Below are 20,340 nucleotides of genomic sequence, written 5' to 3'. Positions count from 1 at the left end.
GAGAGGTAATTTATTCTGCATGCTATACCGCGTTGGCGGGCTTGAAGCAGCGCGCTAAGGGAAGCGACTTTTGTCTTTACCCGATAATTGAATTGAATTGAATTGAATCCAAACTTTATTTCAAAAATATGCACATTCTTTAGAATGAGCCACAGGCCAAAAGCTAAAGAAAATAGCTTGAAAATGCCTGTGGCTCATCTAAGAGCCATTACAACATAATAAATAAGATAAACATATTCATACAACGGTGGCAGGTGGCATACGAGCACACTATAGAAAGAATTAATATTTACAATTGAACGGATTGCTACACAGAGATGTAGTTTGAAACTAGAAAAAAAAACAATTAAAACTGAACAAGATGCATTTGAAAGTTACACACACTGCTGGGTTGATGACAAATGGGAAAAGGACACCGATACATGCACAAACTACAATATATGATAAGAAGTTATGGAATATTATTTACAAAGTACACTTTTAAATCATGTGGCCGGAGGTTATACATGCTAAGCTGGTTAGATTCGTAGCTGTTTAGAACATTAGGTATAAGAAAATTAAGTGCTTGTTTACCATAATTAGTTCTAGTGCGTGGAAGTTTCCATTTTGCAGTTGATCGGGTTTGAACATACTTTTCTATGGGTTTTAACATTGCGATATTAAGCAAAAAATTACATATTGATGGTGAAGAAAATTTGAGATAGTATAATAGGCGGTACTCAAGAAAAATATTTACACGAATTACTTCATACTTAATAAACAATTCAGCCGTATGGGCAGTAAAACTGGCACCTTCGATAATCCTGATAGCTTTCTTTTGGAGAATTAGAATTTTCTGTAGATTTGTTTTGGATGTGGTAGCCCAAACTATGTGGCAATAGTTAATGTGTGATTGGAATAGGGCATGATAAATCATTCGTTTTATACAGGGAGGAAATTCAGTGCGGTACCGAGCAAGAAAACCAACGGAAGGAGCTAATTTCTTACGAAGATGTGTTGCGTGTGCGGTCCAGCTCATACAGGCGTCAAAAATTACCCCGAGTGATCTGAAGGTGTCCACTATTTCTATTTTATGGTTACCAAGTTGAAGATCATCGTTTAAGTTAATTTTGATGTTTTTAGGTCTGAAGAAAACAGCTTTAGATTTATTGGTATTAATAGAAAACCCATTTTGAACGGACCACGCATGCAAAGTTTTAAGAACAGCATTACCGCGATTTAATAAATGATCTGTTGAGGAGCCCGTTAAGAAAATACTGGTGTCATCTGCGTACAGAATGAATTTAACGTCACTGTCAATGTTTACGAGGTCATTTATATATACGTTAAAGAGAAAAGGACCTAAAAGGCTGCCCTGAGGCACGCCACAGTTTATAGCCTGGAGAGTGGATCCATGTCCATCACAGAAAACAGCCTGCAACGAATACAAGAATATAAGAAACGAATACAAGAAATCTCCATCGTAATTTTTGTTTTTTGAGGAAGGCGCAGAGCGGAACGATCATTACGTTGATGCTTCGAACTTAGAGCGTGACGTCGAAGACTCGTGCTGGTAATCTACGCGGGTGCTGTAGAGAGATTAACAATGTCCTTAACCTGCATATGCGATCGCTTATCGTGTCGTTGATTGTGCGGTAAGGACAACGCCGCTCTTAACGATGCCCTTGAGGCTGTACACGGGAATGTTTTGTTTCTTTGGTGATGGATACCTGCTTACGGAGGCGTTTGCGTAAGAACGTTGGAAATTTCCTCGACAGTGCACTCTGGGTTTCACGTCTCATGCGCAAAATAGTCGTCGTGCTATATAGGACTTTTCGTTGGCTTTGGATGCTAGTGGGCTGATATTTTAGCCTCTCAGGTTTCGTTGCCCAGCTTGTGTATTTTGTTGGGCCGTCAAATTTTGGCGACTTTCGAGGCATCGAATTAGGCTTGGAAAGTCGCGGATTTTCGTGTCCTTGAATGACCCGAAGCGACTGTTCATAGCTGTCGGTGACGCTGGTTGGTAGTTTCCGCTGTGAGTGTCGACACTGCTACTAAGCACATAATAAAACGCGCGGTCAATCAATCAATCAATCAATCAATCAATCAATCAATCAATCAATCAATCAATCAATCAATCAATCAATCAATCAATCAATCAATCAATCAATCAATCAATCAATCAATCAATCAATCAATCAATCAATCAATCAATCAATCAAGTACAAAACATTTGTTACTTGTTTAGCTTTTTAGAAACATTAATATACAGGCACGTAAGAAGAATAACAGATATCATTTTGCCCCATTTTCACATTACGGGAAATTAAAAGGTCCTGCAGGAGTCCGCTACTTTTTTGGCGTATCAACAACTGCACTGAAAAGAAGCTACCAAACTGGCACCTCACGACGCTCTTCACTTCACTGCACCTCAAAAGGCACCTCACCTGAGATTTGCTGCGAGAGAATGGCGGGATCATATAGTAGCAGAAGGAGGCAGAGAGCCAAATAGAAGCACGAGTTCGGGCGGCTGCTGCTGCTGCTGGCGCAAAAGGGGGTTAATAAGAGGTCGGTGCAAAAGGCATTTGAAAAAAATATGATGCTCCCACTTCCTCTAGACAAAGAGACTTACGACATATTTTAATGCGATCGGGAAGAACATGCGTCGTCGGAAGCTAAATTCGCTGATTGGCTGGTGGGAAATGACGTCACCAAACAAGAGCGCTCCCATTGGCTGATTGGCCAGAAAGAAACGATGCCACCAGCCAGGAGCATTCACAATGGCTGGAGGGAACTGACATAACCAGACTGGAAGTGACGTAACTTTCTGTAAAAGCATTAACAGCTACTAATCCTATCCATTGTCAATACGTATAGAAATTAGGTGTCCTGCGGATTTTTTTTTTATGGGGAGCATATGCCGAGCTTAGTTGGCCAGAAAGGGCAAGAAGTAAAAAAAATTACAGAGCAACGAATTAAACACTGTACAGAAGTTCAGTTAAGCAAACTGCTTCCAACACTGTACACTGTGCCACCCCCAGTCCACCACTGCACGACGTCGACGTTCATACCATACCCAAGATGTTCTGCGGCTTCGCGTGCTTCTTTGCCCCTGGCGCTAATTTTAACTTTCGCTCCACCCCCAGGGCACGGCTGAACCCCCGTCTGTGCCGAGGTGCGCGCAGACTCTGCGGTCTCGCTGCGGGGTGGTTTGTTTTGGCGGCAGTCGAGGCATCGCTGGCCGTGGGGAAGAGCGCGCCGTGAAGGACTGACCGAGTCAGCGGCATGCCGGTTGTTTGTTGTTTCTGCCCGATGTTTCGAACCTTGGAGCTGACGCACCCACCTTTCAGCAAGGGGCTCAACAGCAAGCTACAAAAAGGATGAAAGAATGCTGCGGTCACCCGAGACCGTTATTTCGGACAGGTCGTTTAACCCTGTCGAAGCATGAGTGTAAACATTCTGGGCATCCTCTGTTCACTGAAGTTGGCTCGCATGGTTCATTTGAAGAGAAAAATAACAATGTTTTGTTACATCAAAACAAATACTGCCCTTGTTTAATGGTAGCATGAATTCAAGGGAGTCTATCAAGTTTCTTTCAGGTTTTCGTAAGTCGCAGCCGGTCTTCCTCGGTTCGAACGGATGCCGGTGGCTTCCCGAAGGCCACTATGTTTACGGATCTTTCATTCTCTTCTGATAACTATAGTTTAACGATATCACGGTAACCACCAGTGTTGTCGCTGCGAACTTCCTTGACTGTATTATTGCCGACCCCTATACCAGGTGCTTCATAATAGGAGAGTAATTACTCATTGACGTCCACCCGAGCGTAGCCATAGGGAAACCTATACAGCTTTAGCTATACAGCTATAAAGGAAACCTATACAGCTTTCTCAGAAACTTCGTAGTTAAAGAAAAATTCGCCCTGGTCCGGGGTTCGAACCCGGAACCACTGTTTCACCGGAGCTGTCGCTCAACCAATTGAGCTAACCGGGACGGCAAGCTTGTGGTAGGGCGAGACCGAATTCATCAATAACTCGAAGTGGGAACTGTGTTGGTCAAATGTTTAGGGGAAACCCCCAAGGTGGAGTAGGTTTGTAATAAGAGTTGTAATAAGAGAATAATTATGACAAATCTACTCCACCTTGGGGGATTCCTCTTAACATTTGACCACCAGGTGCTTCACCTTAGATTTTCCGCAATTTAGAAGAGCGCTGGAACATGAAACACAAAGCGGTACGATACGATGCGGTCCGTATGATGCACAATGCCGCCACTCACTACGCAGACAGACGCATGCCAATTATATGAAAATCACTAGACGCCAATGAAACTCGCTTTGCAGAGAAACACCAGGAACACCGTCGCGCGCAGCTCAAATGAGATACTTCGCCATAGTCCACGCTGATCTGAATAAAGAAAAGCCAAAGCCATTGAGCGTTGCGGCCTCTCTAGCTAATTGTAAGCCGCCGTTTTCAGTTGTGATATGCGAATAGCTTCCGTCAATGCTATGGGTAGGCAGCACTGAAGCTGTTGCTGTTGCGAAGAACAGAGTTGACCCGAGATTACTGATGAAACAACGTTCCGGAAGCGCTAAAAAAATGACACAGGCACAGGGAGACAGGCATGGAGGTGTCTCTCTGTCTAAATTTTTACCCTGTGTCTGTGTCAAATTTTGGCACTTCTCAACTGATATTTAAGCGCCAACTAGCCCTGTCCATCGGACTTGTAAGCTAGAGGAAAGCCACAGCTGACAGCAGGGTCAAAACCTGAGAGACTGTGTGTCTGTGTTAGCTCTTTCGCTCCCAAATAGATCAGTTCGAGATAGCGGCTGTCTTGACCAATATTTATTTATTGTTTATTTATTTATTTCTAGATACTGTCAGTTCCTAGCTGGAACTGTTACATGAGTGGGTTGATGTACGCGAGTTGAATTCAATCAGACATATATTCAGTGAAATAAAATAAATAAAAAGGAAAATCTCCCCGCAATCTTATCCAAAAGAATCAAAGGGACGATACCAAACAAATGGAAATTTACCAACATGCTGTACCAACTCGCTCGAATGTCAGTTTTACTACAATCAGTTTTGGCTAGTTGATAGCACAGCTATCGTGGCGAACTGTACAAACTTTTCTAGTGAAGGTTGTGAGGTAACCAACTTATTTTCTTCCCATGCTAAGCGTCCAGCGTGAATGCTACACAGTTACCAGCGATGGCAGCGCTGTTCAAAGCAACGCTTTCAACATGGTAGTGTCGCTTGTAATGGGGCGTCGCAAGTCGACATCATGGACCGCTCGCCATCCTCCTAGTTTATGTGCACTTTTACTCTCGCGGCGACCATCTGATGCGCTTCAATGAAAACCAGCGCAGCGGTGAACGACATGGACACGAAGGCGACATATATGAAGCTCAAACTTTTTCTTCGTTGTGCCAGTTTTCTTTGAAGTATGTCTAATCAATTGGCCCAAACGTTCACGCCCCTAGAGCTGCCACGTCGTACAGTCGTCAGTCGTGGCGTAACCCAGTGCGTACCGGGCGTTGAGAAAAATTCATTCCCCTTTCCTCCTAGAGTGCCATCATTTCGATTCCCGAGTGTCTTCCCAGACGTGTGGTGCCGTGGACGATGCGATTGCATTTTCTCATCGATGCGTCCAGCTTGACGGACGCAGCCACGGCCGGCAGCAAACTAGAACGCGGCTGGCTGAGTGACGTCACGATTCGGGTTGCTGGGGCTGAGCGCTCAGGGGCGAGCGTGGGATGGGCCATCGGAAACGAGGAAAAAAAAGATGCGGTTCGCAGTAACGCGACAGGCGGGGTCGAGCAAAGAAGCGTGCTGTGTACATACAGACAATTGCGAAACGTCGCCTTTCATCCGCGTACACCGCACTGCAGGCCGCGCTTTACGAAAGTGAAGTTGGGTTTTGTAGGCTGAGCGTACGCCGCTCTTCTCTTTCTCTCTCTCTTCTTTCTTCTCACTTTCGTGCACGTCAGTCAGACAGTCGTCCAGTCACTTCGTGACCTGCCGCGCTCTGGCCCCTTACGTAACGTTTGTGTTTTTGTCGTTGAAGCTCTTGCCGCCGGAGCTCCTCCGCGACGTTTTTCAAATGGGATATGCACAGCGCTCAGGAAACGATGATTCGGGAGACAGAAAAGTAAAAAAATTCAAAGAAAAACAGTCAAATAGCGTTTGTAGGCAAGGAGAAAGCTCTGCTTGTGCGGTGACGAGGTGAAAGTGAGTGGCGCCAGCGGTTCACGGCGTTAACGTCAGCGTGGGTGCGACGACAGCTTGACAAGCGTCGACGGCCAGTGTGCCGACGCTAGCTGCTGGCCCGCTCGTTGGGGTGATAAGGGTGAGCAGGTCGCCCCGTCAGAGGCTGCGGGTTTCGTGAACCCTTGCCGTGCACGTTGCGGCTGTCTATTTGCGTGCGGGAACCGTGGGTGGAACGCCCTGCATGCACTCACTGGTTTGAATGGCAGCTTTGCAAAGGTCCGCGCAGCACAGGTGGGTTCTCAAGCCGAGCGCGAAAGGGTGGAGAGCCTGTTTACGTGCTATGCCTGAGCGCATAGGGCGGAGGACGCTAAAAATGTACCCTGAAGTGGCTGAAATGCGGCTGGAAGTCGAGCGAAACATGCGAAAAGTGGGCCGTGATTTTCACTCCTTTCGTGGAAACCTGTGGCCTCTTGTTGACTTCCGATGGAGAACGCCTACGTTGGCTTACCTGGTAATACGGAGCTGAAAAGAGTTCTTTGAGTACAAAGAGAAAGTTGTTGGTATTAAAAAAAAAATGCTGCGCGATTTCAGCAGAGGAAGGATACGTTTACAAGAAAACAAATTTAACTGAGAAGAGAGTAACAGTGCAAGATATTTTCAGCACAAACAGTAGGGGAGATATCTGCTGGAGAACATGGCTTTTGATCGACACATTCTTTGAGGGAAAATGTGACAAGTAGGGTGAATGAAATCGGTGAAAGCTTTGGCGCGATAGACTATCTAGCTATTCACAATGCGCTGAAGTTGAAGAACATTGTTGCAATATGCATATCTGTTCAGAAACAAGCATTCTAATTCTAATCGCTGCGCGATGCACTGGGTGTGAATCTTTAGCCTCAGAAAACATAAGCGGTGCGGAATACAATGGAGTACTAACTTAACACTATCGCGACATACCTGTATTACGTTATATCCTGCCCGGCCGCAGATATAATTAAGGTGGTACTTGGTATACAAAAACGAAAACAGATTCTGACCTTTTAATAGAATCTACGCAATTTACCTTCTGCTCAAGTTTTCCTGCCTTTTGTTTATCATAATAAATCTCGAAATGATGATTGCAATGCTGCTAAATTAAAAGCGGTGTACAACTTATGTTCTACGGACTACACATTAGGTTGGCCCTGAAAACAATTGACGCTTTCTGTGAATCACCAGTGAGTGGCTGCGGCTTTCACATGCAGTACACATGCTTAATTGCATGGTGATAACAGTGAACTGTGGCCATCATTGATTCTATGGTTAAGTCAAGACAATCGAAGGGCAGCTCTTTTCGCAATCTGTATTGGAGATAATAACTCCTCGTGCAGCCATCTCAAAGCGCTTGGTGCACGAGGCATTAGCACGAGCACGACAGAGAAGCCAGTCCATGAGGGCCTCTCGAGATATGACTGCTGGGTGAAGTAAGCCGGCTTTCACACTGCGATACTACGCAGATAATCAAAATGAAGTTACCATGAAAGGCAAATGGAATAAGAAGTTCGCATAGCAACTCGTTGGGTAATAGTGAAGTCGATCCACCTGAGCGCTCATCTTCGCGCATTGCTTCGATATCTGCAGGAACTTAATCGCTCCAGTTCGCTTGGCCGTTGACATTGGCCCGTCATTCTCTCGTCCACGCCCACAATGCTCTTTACTACGCCGGTTATCGACGTGGCGAAACAATGAATTGTGTTGTGCTGGGGCGTATATAGCAAGCGATAAGGTGCTAAATGCAGCCTAAGAAAGGCAGCTGTACTCCACACAATCTTGGCAAAAGCGCGGTTTAAAAGAAACACGTTGTTTACCAAGCGTCTGGTGGTAGCGACAACGTTTTTGAGTCTTGCGCCTTATCAGTCAAAGAAGAATGCGTAAACGACGAGTTTTTACAGAGAGAAAAATATTTGTCTTATTATAAGAGAAATGATAGGATGTTTGGGGCCATACGCCGTTTCCACATTTAGCGACCTGCCTGCATAGACGTCGCGGTCAACCCCCTGAAAGAGTTTGCTTCGTGCAGTCCTGCACGAAATTTAGCTGACTTCGAGAAGGGGATTTAAACTGGCCCTTTTGAACTGCATGCACGATTTGCAGCTCGAGCGCGCGTGCAAACAGACAAAAGAGAGGAAACAAAGTGAAATGTAGATGCGGGTGCTCATTCACATTTATTTTTGTTAACGCATCCGCCCGAATATTTCATTGAGTTCTGCTGCCGCGAGCACAGTTTCCAGTACACCCGTCAGGAGTGCGCGAATTGTCACCTGTGTGCTCTGGATGAAGCTGGAGACACCGGCGAGTTTGGTCTTCGTACATATCTTTACTGAACATTTCCCGTAATCCGGATAGCGGTTTACTGCTTGCTTCAACCACGATGAATCATGATACACAACTACGTCGACTGTTGGCCAAAGGCCCTTCCCACTGATCTCCAATTAACCCTGTCCTGCGCCAGGCAAAATCCAAACTTCCTAGTCTCAACCGTGCTAATGACTCCCTGTCGCCCCTGCTACGCTTGCCTTCCCTTGGAATTCATTCCTTAGGTCTGCATGTGACATTGCCTGCCCTCGGCTATCTCCGCTTGTTGATCGCAGCTAGGATATTGTAAATTCGCGCGTGTTCCCTTACCCACTCTGCTCTCCTCCTTTCTCAGTGTTACAACTATCGTGTTTATTTTCATAGCTCGCTTCCCCAATTTAAGCTCAAGCCTATCCGTGAGCCTTAAAGCCTCTGCTTTATAGGACAGTACTGCCAAGATACTACCATTTGGTACTTTCGTCTTTAGGGCTAATGGTAAGTTGCTACTCATGACCCGACAGCACGTGCTAAGGGACCCACCACCTCATTCGTAGTTTTCTATCTATTTCCATATCATGGCCCATATTTGCGGTGACTTCTTGCCTCCTGTATGTATATGTGTATGAATACATGTATTCCCTTATCGCTTTCAATATATCGCCTCCTATCAATAACCCGCTGATCCCTTCCCAGGCTGCTGAACATTACTTTTGTTTTCTTCACATCGTTCTTCGTCCCACCAATCTGCTTTGAGTGTTGAAATCATTAATCATGTATACGGACTCCTTTCCTGAGTTAGCAGTGAAATGCCCTAAAAAAATCAGAGATTACTAAGGTGCTGTCCTTTAGCCTTTTTTTTTTTACCGAGGTCTTCCCAAAGCAAGCCCCTGAATATCTCTCGTAAATAGGCAGTGCGTAAGAGTGGAGAGGTTGTCTCTACTTGCCTGATTACATTCCTGGATGGTTCTTTATCAATTTTTTTTGTGTAGGACTGCCTTGCCGCTCTGCAGCAAAGAATGGAAAGGCCCGACTTAGAATGTGCGACTGACGCAGTCCACATGTTTTCGATGCTGGAGAACGTTTAAGAGCACTGCCTTGCGATGCTATTTGACCTTCAGTGAGGTAACATCAGCCATTCTGACAAAACAAGGCCCGAGAGACAGTGAGGGATCAAATAAGGAGTGAGATAACGAGATCGCTTGGGGACTGGTTTACAAAAACCGATGAATTTCACCAAGCCGTTCTGCAGCACTCTAAACATTATTCCCGGGCGTTAGATGAATGCCTTTTTGGGGGCCATATGTATATATCGGGCCATATGTATACATCACTTCAAATATACTATTGTTGCGAAAGCAACAAACAGTACGCGAGCCGCCGAGCCATTTCGCGGAGCTGACGAAAAGCCATACTGCGCATGCGTGAGGATCAGTGACGTCACACGGCGCACAGCTGGCGCGCCGCCGCCGTCACTGCGCGGGCGACTCAGTGGTGCCGCCGCCGCGCTCGCCAGTTGCGCATGCGCAGTCGCGGCGCATAGCTAGCGTGCCGGGGCCGCCGCCGCTGCCGCGTGCTCTCCATCGCCTCTCTCTCTCCTCGTTGCTTTCGTAATCCTCCAGGTTTAACCAGAGCTAAACCACTACCATTTTTTTTTTACAAAGGCTTCATTTGCATAATTTTGATGAGTTTATGATGTGTCACGAGAGCATGGGAGTCGAGATGATGTGAAGGAGTTTCTCGTGGATACCGGGACAGTGATGAAGGCATTTTTGTTTGGATCTGCGCTAAGGAGATGTTGGAATATTACTTCGGAGCCGACTATTCCGTCTTTCGTCACGCATTCGAGTCGCGGCACGAAAAAAGATGCCGCCGCGGTGGCTCAGCGGCTATGGTGCTCGGCTGCTGACCCAAAAGACGCGGGTTCGATCCCGGCCGCGGCGGCTAGAATTTCTTTGGAGGAGAAATTCTAAAGGCCCGTGTACTGTGCGATGTCAGTGCACGTTAAAGAACCCCAGGTGGTCGAAATTTCCGGAGCCCTCCACTACGGCGTCTCTCATAGCCTTAGTCGCTTTGGGACGTTAAACCCCATAAACCAAACCAAACCGAAAAAAGATGCCTGGAATTGAACTGGTATGAACACGGCTCCGAAAGGCATACAGTGTTCCACACAATCCTTCCGCGCAAGCAATGTTTCTGCGGTCTGTTGCGGTTCAAAGTTCTGTGATCATTGGTAGAGGTTTTAGACAGTGGTGTTGACAGTGATGACTGCTTGCCTGGGAAAACTCCACCCGGCTGCTCCCATGGGCTCACAGCGCACGAGTCAACCAAGATATGCGGCGAGATAGTGTCCGCTGTCGGCAGCGACGGTGGCAACGTCTCCCGTTTGCTCGCGGAGGCAGAAGGGTACTCTTCAATTCGCCCTGTAACGAGAAAATGCGACCGAGTTTTTCTCTGAATCCCGGCCCTTCTCTGTTTCGGCGGCAACCTCCGGATGTACGAATGCCTGCGGCCCAGCTTCTCACTCGGCCCATCGCTTCCCTTAGGTGCGCTACCGCAGACGACATAACGCAACAAGACAGAAGACTTACTCATAGCACAGCAGACAGAATTCGTGATGTCTCAAAAGTACACCCGACGAATCTAGTAATGCGGACAACACACATGAGCGTTCTTTCTTCGTAGCGCTTTAGCCCTTAATAGTTGATGATGATGTCCTCAGGCTGAATAGTTCGTTTCTCAGCTTCGCGCCGTCGTCTTCATCGGCGTCGGCCTCCGCACCGCCCCCCTGCCACCTGCTTCGATTGGCAGTGGGAGAGGGAAGAGGGAGAGAGGTTGGAAGGCAACGGGCGGCCTAGTGGCTTGGGCGTTCGCCTCGGCTGCGGGAGGTGTTGGTTCGAACCCCACAGCCGGAAAAGAATGGGTGCAAGCGTTGCCCAGCCCTGCGCGCGGCTTCTATCTTTGCTGTCACACTAGTTAACGCCCAAACATTCCCATTGCACACGGGTAACTGTCCTGGGATCCTTTTTTTCCCCCAGAAAGCTGCGAAGTGCAGTCGCCCTCGATTACGGAGATGTAGCATTCAGCGCGTGGGGAAGGATTGGCCATCTCAAAATGCTTAACGTGGAAGCACACATTGAGGTAGTTGCGACAAGACTCCTCTGACTCCCTCCCCAAGGGATAGGACAGAACCACAATATGTGCACAACTTTTTGGGATGTTTTTAACTCCTTGGCACGGGACCATCAGAGCTAATGTGAGAGCTGTGCCGTTACTTTGAAGGCGGCGAGTGACTGCTGCAGCCTCCTGAGTCGACGTGATGATAGGAAGGCCTCCATTGTTGGGGTGTTTTTTTTCAGAACGAACTTTGCGTGTTGATGATGGCGGTGAATTTTAATGGTCCATGGCCAGCTCGGTCAAAGAGCGCCAAGGCACATGTTTTTCGGTCTACACAAGGTGTGGTGAAATACGTATTTTCCGAGCAATTCTGCGCAGAGAAGCCGAACACCAGGCCTGGGGGAAGCTTGTACCCGATGGTAATCCGGTAGATACCAGGAGGCAGTGGTCGGATGCTCATCTGGGCTTGCGTGCTGGTCTAGGTCTAAAACCTTTGCCATAAGCTTTTGTCTTTGATTACAATTTAATATGTAGCCACGGTGGAGCAATTGCCGGCCGATTTAACCCGTCAAAACCCATCTGTTACCAACAACACCCTCAACTCAACTCTCTCATGAAGCGCCGCTGCTGACGCATACAAGGGGCTCTGCATATTGTGTTGGGGTACGGGAGGAATATTTCAGGTCATTTTCATTTTCTCCTGCATGCTCTGCGGTGCACGTGTTGGGCTGGAAGGCTTCTCAGGATAGGCGCTTTAGTCCTTAAACTGTCGGGTGCCCTATTTCGTTGCCTAGAATACCTGCGGAGGGCATGGACACATAATAAAGCGGACAGGTCCAAGTGAAAAAGTAATAATTAAATGTTTAGACTACTAACACGGATGCTAAACAACCCGGAACTCCTAGACCACCGGTTGTCAGCAAAGGCAAACGTGAAGTCCTCGAAAGCTCATCACGCCTGCATCCGGACGCGAGGGCTATTTGCGTGTCAGCCGGATAGCGAAGAACGCTCTCCTTCAATTCTAACTCTCAAAGAGCACGAACACAGTTCGGCGCACATAGTGCGGCCGTTCCGCTCGGGCCGGGGTGGGGGTGCGTAATAGCGGCGCTTACGTTGCGTTTGTCCTTAATGGGTCCGCGTTGCAGTTCGAAGAGAGCGCGCGGTATGCGGAACGCAAAGCGGTGTAGCCGGCATTGTCGGTCGCTTCGTGCCCTGATGACGTCACAGACGTCGCCGCACTGCGTGCAGTAATATGGGGTTATGGCCGCGCGCACTGTATAGCAGCGTGTCGAGGTCGCCCGGAACGGCGAAGCGTTCTCAATGCGGCTGAGAGGGACGCCATTGCGAACGCAGACGATGATGGAGCACCGTGGGAGGACTGCGAGCCGACGTCAACAAGGGCGCGCGCATGCCGACTGGACGGACACAAAGGAGATGCCGACCAGGCCCGGTGCAGTGCGCGGGATTAGGCATTAAGAGGTGCAGTAAGAAACTGGCGCACACACCAAGACATGTCATTCAGTGTCAAAGTGGGGAGTAAATATGTTACGCAATGATAGCCCCAATAATATATAACTCGTGCAGAAGTGAAACAAACAAATAAATGGCATCTATGTATTGTTGGGAGAACAGCGACTGCTGAAGTCCTCCAACGCATCCAATACATCCGAGAGCCAACTGTGTAGTTTTGGCACGTAATGATTCATGATTCTAACAACGTTACGAAACTGTTTCGTGAGCAGAGCACAGGAAAGAGACCAAACCCCAATTTTGCATTGGCCGTCTTGCATGAGGAGGTAACAAGACGAACATAAAACGTATGTGTATGACATTACAGTACTAGTACCAAGATATTACTGCCTTTTATGCTCGATTCCAGTTAATGTTTTGAAGCTGTGAGGTTCGCGGCAATGCGTCAACTTTCGTGTACCTCAGACAAATGCTCCAAAAGCAGCTTACGCGACTATTTCAATGAGGAGTGTGTTGTTTTCTCCGTGTGTCCTTTTACTTACACCGCTGACCGCTGTCAGGTTGTTCTCTAGACTACCACCCTATATAACTTCGGCTTCTAGTTAACGACACAGTAGCCTAAAACGTCACGAAACAGCATAATGTGCAAATGGTAAGCGCTTTACTAAATGGTCTTTTTTTTTTTCTTTCTCAGCACCTTTTCTCTCTCTCAGACCTGCGCCCACTTATCGGCACTGCTGACCTGTTGAAAGCTCGCGCGCAGGTCTGAGGCATCACGGGAAAGGCTCGCAATCGTCGCCAGTCATTCGTCAAATGTATGCGTCGCTTTCAGCTTCGGTTTTGAAGACAGGCTAATAAACTCGCTACACTCTTTTCTTGTGGAATGACACTACTCGATTTTGAAGTTTTATTTTCAGTCACGGAGCAAAACTGGCCAGGACAGGTGAGAAGCTAAGAAGCATGGTGAGCGTCGAGACTGATGGAAAGAAATTCAAGATCGGGCTAGGCAGCGTGTTTCACGGCCCCCTAAAAAACGCCGACAGAGGTGATGCAGTAATATTACTGAAAACCTAAACCTTGTACACAAATTATGTCGAATAGAATGTGCAAATAACGGAAAACATAAAATACCACATGAGCCGCCGCAGTGGCTCAGTGGTTATAGCTGCTATGCTCGGCTGCTGGCTCTAAAGACACGGGTTCGATCCCAGCCGCGGCGGTCGAATTTCGATGGAGGCGGAGTATTAGAGTCCCGTGTACCGTGCGATGTCAGTGCACGTTAAAGAGGCCCAGGTGGTCGAAATTTCCGGAGCCTTTCACTACGGTGTCCCTCCTAGCCTGAGTCGCTTTGGGACGTTAAAGCTCCAAAAACAAAACCAGCACACCACATGAGCGAGCAAACAAGAGATATATTAAAGGAAACGAAGACATCACAACAGTGGATGAACAGCAAAAGATATTTGACAGACCATGGTAACGCATAGGCTTAATTGGTGAAGCATACTTAGCAGTACACAGACCGCACTTGTACCCTTGTGATTTGACAGACGTTGTTTATTATTGCTCAAGAGAGCATTTAGCATTTACATTTATATACCTGATGCATCAATTTATAATAGACAATTTTTACATGCATTTCTAAGCAAGGTTTTTTTTCCCCACTCGTAAGTGCTGTACCACCCGTTATGCCTCTCGCTCAAACCTGCAAGATTCGGCAGAAACCGCCCAGTGTAACGCTATCAACCAGAATCCCTATCCCAAACGCTGCCACAGCCTTTTGAGGAGCTATTTCAGTATGCTTAAATAAATAAATACTCTTTTCGCGGCTACTTGTCTGATGGGCAGCAAGTGCTGAGCTCGTGAGCTCGTGAACTAGTCTCGAGTTGCAACGATCCACGTATGCGCTCACGTAATGACTACGCGTACCGCGTATTGTGCAACGCGACCTGCTCAACAAGACGTAGCTAGAGCACGCGACAGACGAAGCTGCCTGCTGGACAAAGATTGAGCGGGCTTTCTAAGACGGGACAATCAGGACACGGCCGCTGTGGTCGCTCGGAACAGATGATCTTTATCGCTGGCACGCAATATATAGGAAGAGGAACCAGAAATAAAATGGGGCAGAGGTAAAATCACAAAAGAAAACCAGAAGGCGTCACAAGAACTTTTTCGTGGAGGTTAAAACGTTTTTTTTTCCTTTTGATTTGTTTTTCATTTTACCTCCTACACTTCATTTTCTTTTTTCATTTCTGGATTTCCTTCCTGTCCATGGCGTGCCAGCAGTAAATATCCTGAGTTGGGAGCCAGAGCTGCGTCTGTGCCCTTGTGCTATCTTAGAGCACCGTTCGAATCTTCCTTGGGTTGTACACGAATTATCTCAACAAGTTGCCCTACTGAAGGGGTCCATGCTAGGCTACTGCAGATAGAGGGCGATGAATGAGTGGGCCTGTGTTGCGGAGAGCACAGACATGAACAGAAAACTTGGGATGTGGAAGATAAATTGCATAAAGCAGCGTTCGCAGCACGAGATCCCAGATGCAGGTCCCGTGTGCTAATGCGTATTTGCTTTGATTGAAATAGTCAGACCATCAGGAGCCGAGCTATCGACAGGCTGTCTGCTTTAGCATTCTGCACAATGCGCGTATTACATCGTATCAGAAGCACCTCTGCTGGGTGCCTGCCTCCTGAATAATCCTTAGTATCATACGCAACTTGCGCGTCCTGTGCTGCATTGGGAAGATGCAAGCATCAGTACGGAGCAGGCCGACCGAGCTGCTGGTTAATTGTCTGTCCACATCTGTTGGAGACTGGCCCGCTCGGGATGACTATCTTAAGATGATGAGCTGGGATCAGTCTGTGCTTATTCGAGAGGAAAACTTGCTTCGCTATTTCAATTAGGCGTGCTGATTACACGCTGGAGGGAAATTCTTTATGTTGTCAGCGCGACCGAATATACTAACATCGTCGCGTTCTCGGTCGTTTGTGTGCCTTGGTTACATATAATGTACTGTAGCACTGCCGTGCTAGTTAGAAGCGAGCTTCATGAGATGTTTCTTTTATTGTTTTCAGCTAATAATCCAGAGCAGTTATTTGCTACAGAATTAAGCATGCGTTCTTCCACGTGGCAGCCATCGGTCTTTGGCAGCGCTATCGGGGGTGGTGTGGCGAACCCGTCCGCAGAGAACACAATGTAGATTACAGAACGGAAGAAGAACTTCACATTACCTCAGACCATGATAATGTCTGCAGAAGTGCGCAGTTACTTTGAGCTAGCGAACCACGCCTAGTCACGGAACACCGAATGCTTGCTGAGGACTAACCTGCAGTCTACAGGGTTGGTCAAAAGTTCTCAGGCCACGGGGTCTGCTTTACTGCTGTATATCCTGGCACTTAAGATGGATGGATGGATGGATGATAATGGCTTTACCCTTTGTACAGGGCGGTAGCTTTCGCCACCTAGCCTATACTTCCCCCATTGTTAATTTAATTTTCCTTTCCCTTTCGCTCTTACAATATCTAATCTGTCTATCCTTTTACCCTCGAAATTCACGCCTCCCTTGATTTCCGCCACCAATCCTCCAACCTCCCCTTCGTCAATGTCACGCTTTTCCCATCCACTCGCCCGTCCTCCCCAGTAAATCCCAGCGCTATCTCTATGGTCGTTGCTGTCCCCTCTGGGAGGGCTGGGCGGAGTTCTGCGCACCTCAGAACCAAGTGTTCTATGGTCTCCGTTTCCGTTTTACATGCAGAGCACAAAATATCCACTTCTTCAAATTTGGACCTATACGTTTTTGTTCTCAGAGTCCCTGTCCTAGCCTCAAAAAGCAGTGAACTGCCCCGCGAATTATCGAATAATCGCTCTTTTTTGATGTCCTGTTTTCGTGTCCTATATATGCCTAGCGCCGATTTTTCCTGCATTCTTTCTTTCCACATCTGTCTTTCCGACTCCTTTACCTCCACTTTCACGTTGCCGATAGAGCTATCAAGGTTGTCAGAGGTTAGAGCTGTACTTCTGTTACCCTCTACAGAAACTTGCGCTTCGCAGGTGCCGTAACTGCCTTACTATACTGTGCAAAAGCAAACCCTGTGGCCTGGAGACTTTTGACCGACCCTGTGCGTTAAGCGTGGGCGGCCCATGAATGGAGTTGTGATCGAAGGTTTCGCTTGCCATTCGCACCCTTATCAAGGTCTTGGGGAGGACTCCACTCGTACTTGACTAGGTATACTAGAACCGGCAGCAGTTAAGCCTTAGCTGCGGCCACCTGCGGCAACAAGGTTGATTGCAGCGCATGCAGGTGTCACGAACAGCTTGCGGATTTCTTTGCCTCTCGCTACAGCGACCGTGAGTGCATAGTGGCGACGGTCGTTACGGTCACGTGGCGAAGCCTTTTTGCCCTTGCATTTGCGACTGGTTCAAGCACATATCCCAGAAATGTGCTTCACAGAGCGGAGAAAGAAGAGGAGGGCAGCTTTATTCGAGGACAGAACGGCTGAGGATCGCCGACGAGGCCGCAGCAAGTTTTCAGTGTGGATAATTTTCTGGGTGACACTTTCTATAGTGCGAAATCACTATTGGCCCCCTAACTTGGAAAATGCCGGTGTGCAGTAAAGCCTCTGAAGTTAGTCATGTGATGCGGTAAATGGCCGGAAATGGATGCGACTTTGAATGAGGGTGACCTTGGCCAACCTGGAGGAATGAAATAAATATTGCAGCGACTGGGTTTCGAACTCGCGGCGGTGCAAACAGATCAGCTTCACTGGCCACTGCACGAGAGCACTAAGCTATCGGCGCAGGCGATTGCGCCTCGTGTTAAACTGCAACGCACACTCGCGCTGTGCATTGCACGTCGTCGTCTTCAGCAACTTCCAACTGGGCGTGTCACTAAAGGAAGGAAACGCGCTTTCAATCGCGCTTTCAGGTACGTGGCGTTGGCGTCCACCTTCAAATACATGTAGAAGAACTGAAAACGGAGCGAGTTGGTGCATCAAAAACCTGCCTTCGTACAATATTTCGTAGTTAGCAATGTCAAACCGCCATTACATTTCTCTTTGTGCTGTGTTCACTGCGTGTCGTTGACCTTGGTCTTTATTTATTTATCCTTTTATTTACGTGAAAACCAGTATAACCTCCCAGGTTATCGTTAAGGCTGGGAGAGTGGATAAATTAGAAAACCAAGCAGAGTCAGTATATCACGGCGCTTGTAGCACTCATGTCACTCGAACCCTTTTTGTGCAATGCTACAAAAAAAAAAGAAACAAAAACACGAATGAGACATCGAACAACTGACGTGGGTGGGATTTTTCGTTGCCTATCGACCTCGCTTGCGAGCTTGAGCACGTAATGGGCGACTAGCTTGATGCATTATTCGCGCCACATGCCGCCTGTTATAATCTACAAGGTTGGCGGACATAATGGTTGCTATTCGACCAAGAATCCTGTTTTTAACTTCTGTACAGTTTGTTTCCGCGTTCGCTTCTCACACAAGTGTCAAGGTTTTTGACTTTGTCGCACTGAATGAAGGTAGCGTAAGCCGCGTAGCAGAGATATAATATTAAAGATAGTGTATAGAAAATCTGTTCTTTATGGAGCAAGTGAAGAGCTATGGATTGGTGCTGAACGAGGCATGATACTCCTTTAGCCCGCACACAAGTCTTCCCCAAAACGGTAAGCAGACCAGTGTAAGAACTCTGAGTACCACTGCTGACATCTAAGAAGAAAAAAAAAAATTGTTGAATAGGATCATCATCATCATCCTGACTACGCCTCCTGCAGAGCAAAGGCCTCTCCCATGTCTCTCGAATTAACCATGTCCTTTGCCAGGTGCGGGCACCGTATCCGTGCAAACTTGCTAATCTCATCCGCCCACCTAACTTTCTGCCGTCCCCTGCTACGTTTGCCTTCTCTTGGAATCCACTCCGTTACTGCTAAGGGCCAGCGGTTATCTTGCTACTAAGTTGCTACATTAAAAACCAAACTTTTTCCACACATTATGAGGAGCGCCGACGAAAAGCGACCTAATGCCGACACCCATGCTCTTGATAGCACAATCACGCAAGCCGACTAAGAGGGAACGACCGCGTAGCACCAATTGCGCATTGCGCATACAAACCAGCGCCAGACGGAGGAATTCACCATAAAAGGCTCTGAACATGCGGTGCCAGTCGCGGTGGATGGTTGTACACACGACTCGTTATAACTGCCCATACACGGAGGTCGCGCTTGGGCGCTTGCGAAGCATGAAAAGAATGCTCTTTTCTCTCTGCCTCTTCGGTGCGCGGCCTGTAATGAAGGGCCTGACTCAGCGCACCTGTGCGCGTACGGTAGTCGTCCGCCACCAGCCACGCTGGAATGCGTATTCGACGGCGGACGATTATTTCAACACTATGAACGCATTCCGGGGCACAGCGTCGCGAGGGCGGCATTGCGTGTTCTTTGTGTTCGTCATGCTGTTCTATTTTTTTCACCTCTCCATAGATGAGCCATTTATGGCATGTCTCTGCCGTTTCGCGGTAATACTCGTTCCCACGCTGTTGCTATGGGGGCGCTCGGTCGTGGCATTGTGCTGAAGAGGCCGAAAGAATGTTGAACTTTTGCTGGAACTGAATTAGAAGTAAGGCAGCAGCGAACAACTGATGGAATGGTTCTAGAGTTGACGAAAGATGAATATCGTTCTCAAGCTATATGATTTTTGGATTTCGAGACAGCAGTGCTAATCATCCCACACGTTCCTTTCTGGGTAATAAGAACACCCACAGTTTGTCAAGGCGGCTGCAGGAGCGCAGGTTTCGAAATGAAAATATACTGGATCATACTTCTCTTCTTCCACCACGGAAAGTTGATCGATTTTATTGCATTATTGTTTTGCCATTACCACGTCCAGTTGGTTTCCACCCACACTGACTATATACGGACAGAACATCATACATATGGTGCTTTTAGACTGATTTGTCTGTCTTAGAGCGACGAGCACTCAACTAGCTTCGAACTAACTTCGTTCCCTTGCTCAATGTTCTATCTTTAGATACTGACGATACTCACTGCTTGCAGACGGAATCCTTAATACACGGTGGCGTAAGACAAAAAACCTCAGAAAGGCTGCCTCCCGACAACACCCACACTATCTGCGGTCAATGTTCAGTCGCACTCTGAAAATTCTGGGGCTACAATGCGGATTCCTCTACGAACGGACGGACGGAAGAATGAACGAATGGATGACACAAACTTGTTTTT

This window comes from Amblyomma mixtum, chromosome 1 (genome assembly GCF_055824585.1).
Source record: "Amblyomma mixtum isolate Tamu chromosome 1, ASM5582458v1, whole genome shotgun sequence".
In the NCBI taxonomy this organism is placed as follows: Eukaryota; Metazoa; Arthropoda; class Arachnida; order Ixodida; family Ixodidae; genus Amblyomma; species Amblyomma mixtum.
The sequence above is the reverse complement of the archived record's forward strand: the minus strand, read 5'-3'. Positions refer to the sequence as shown.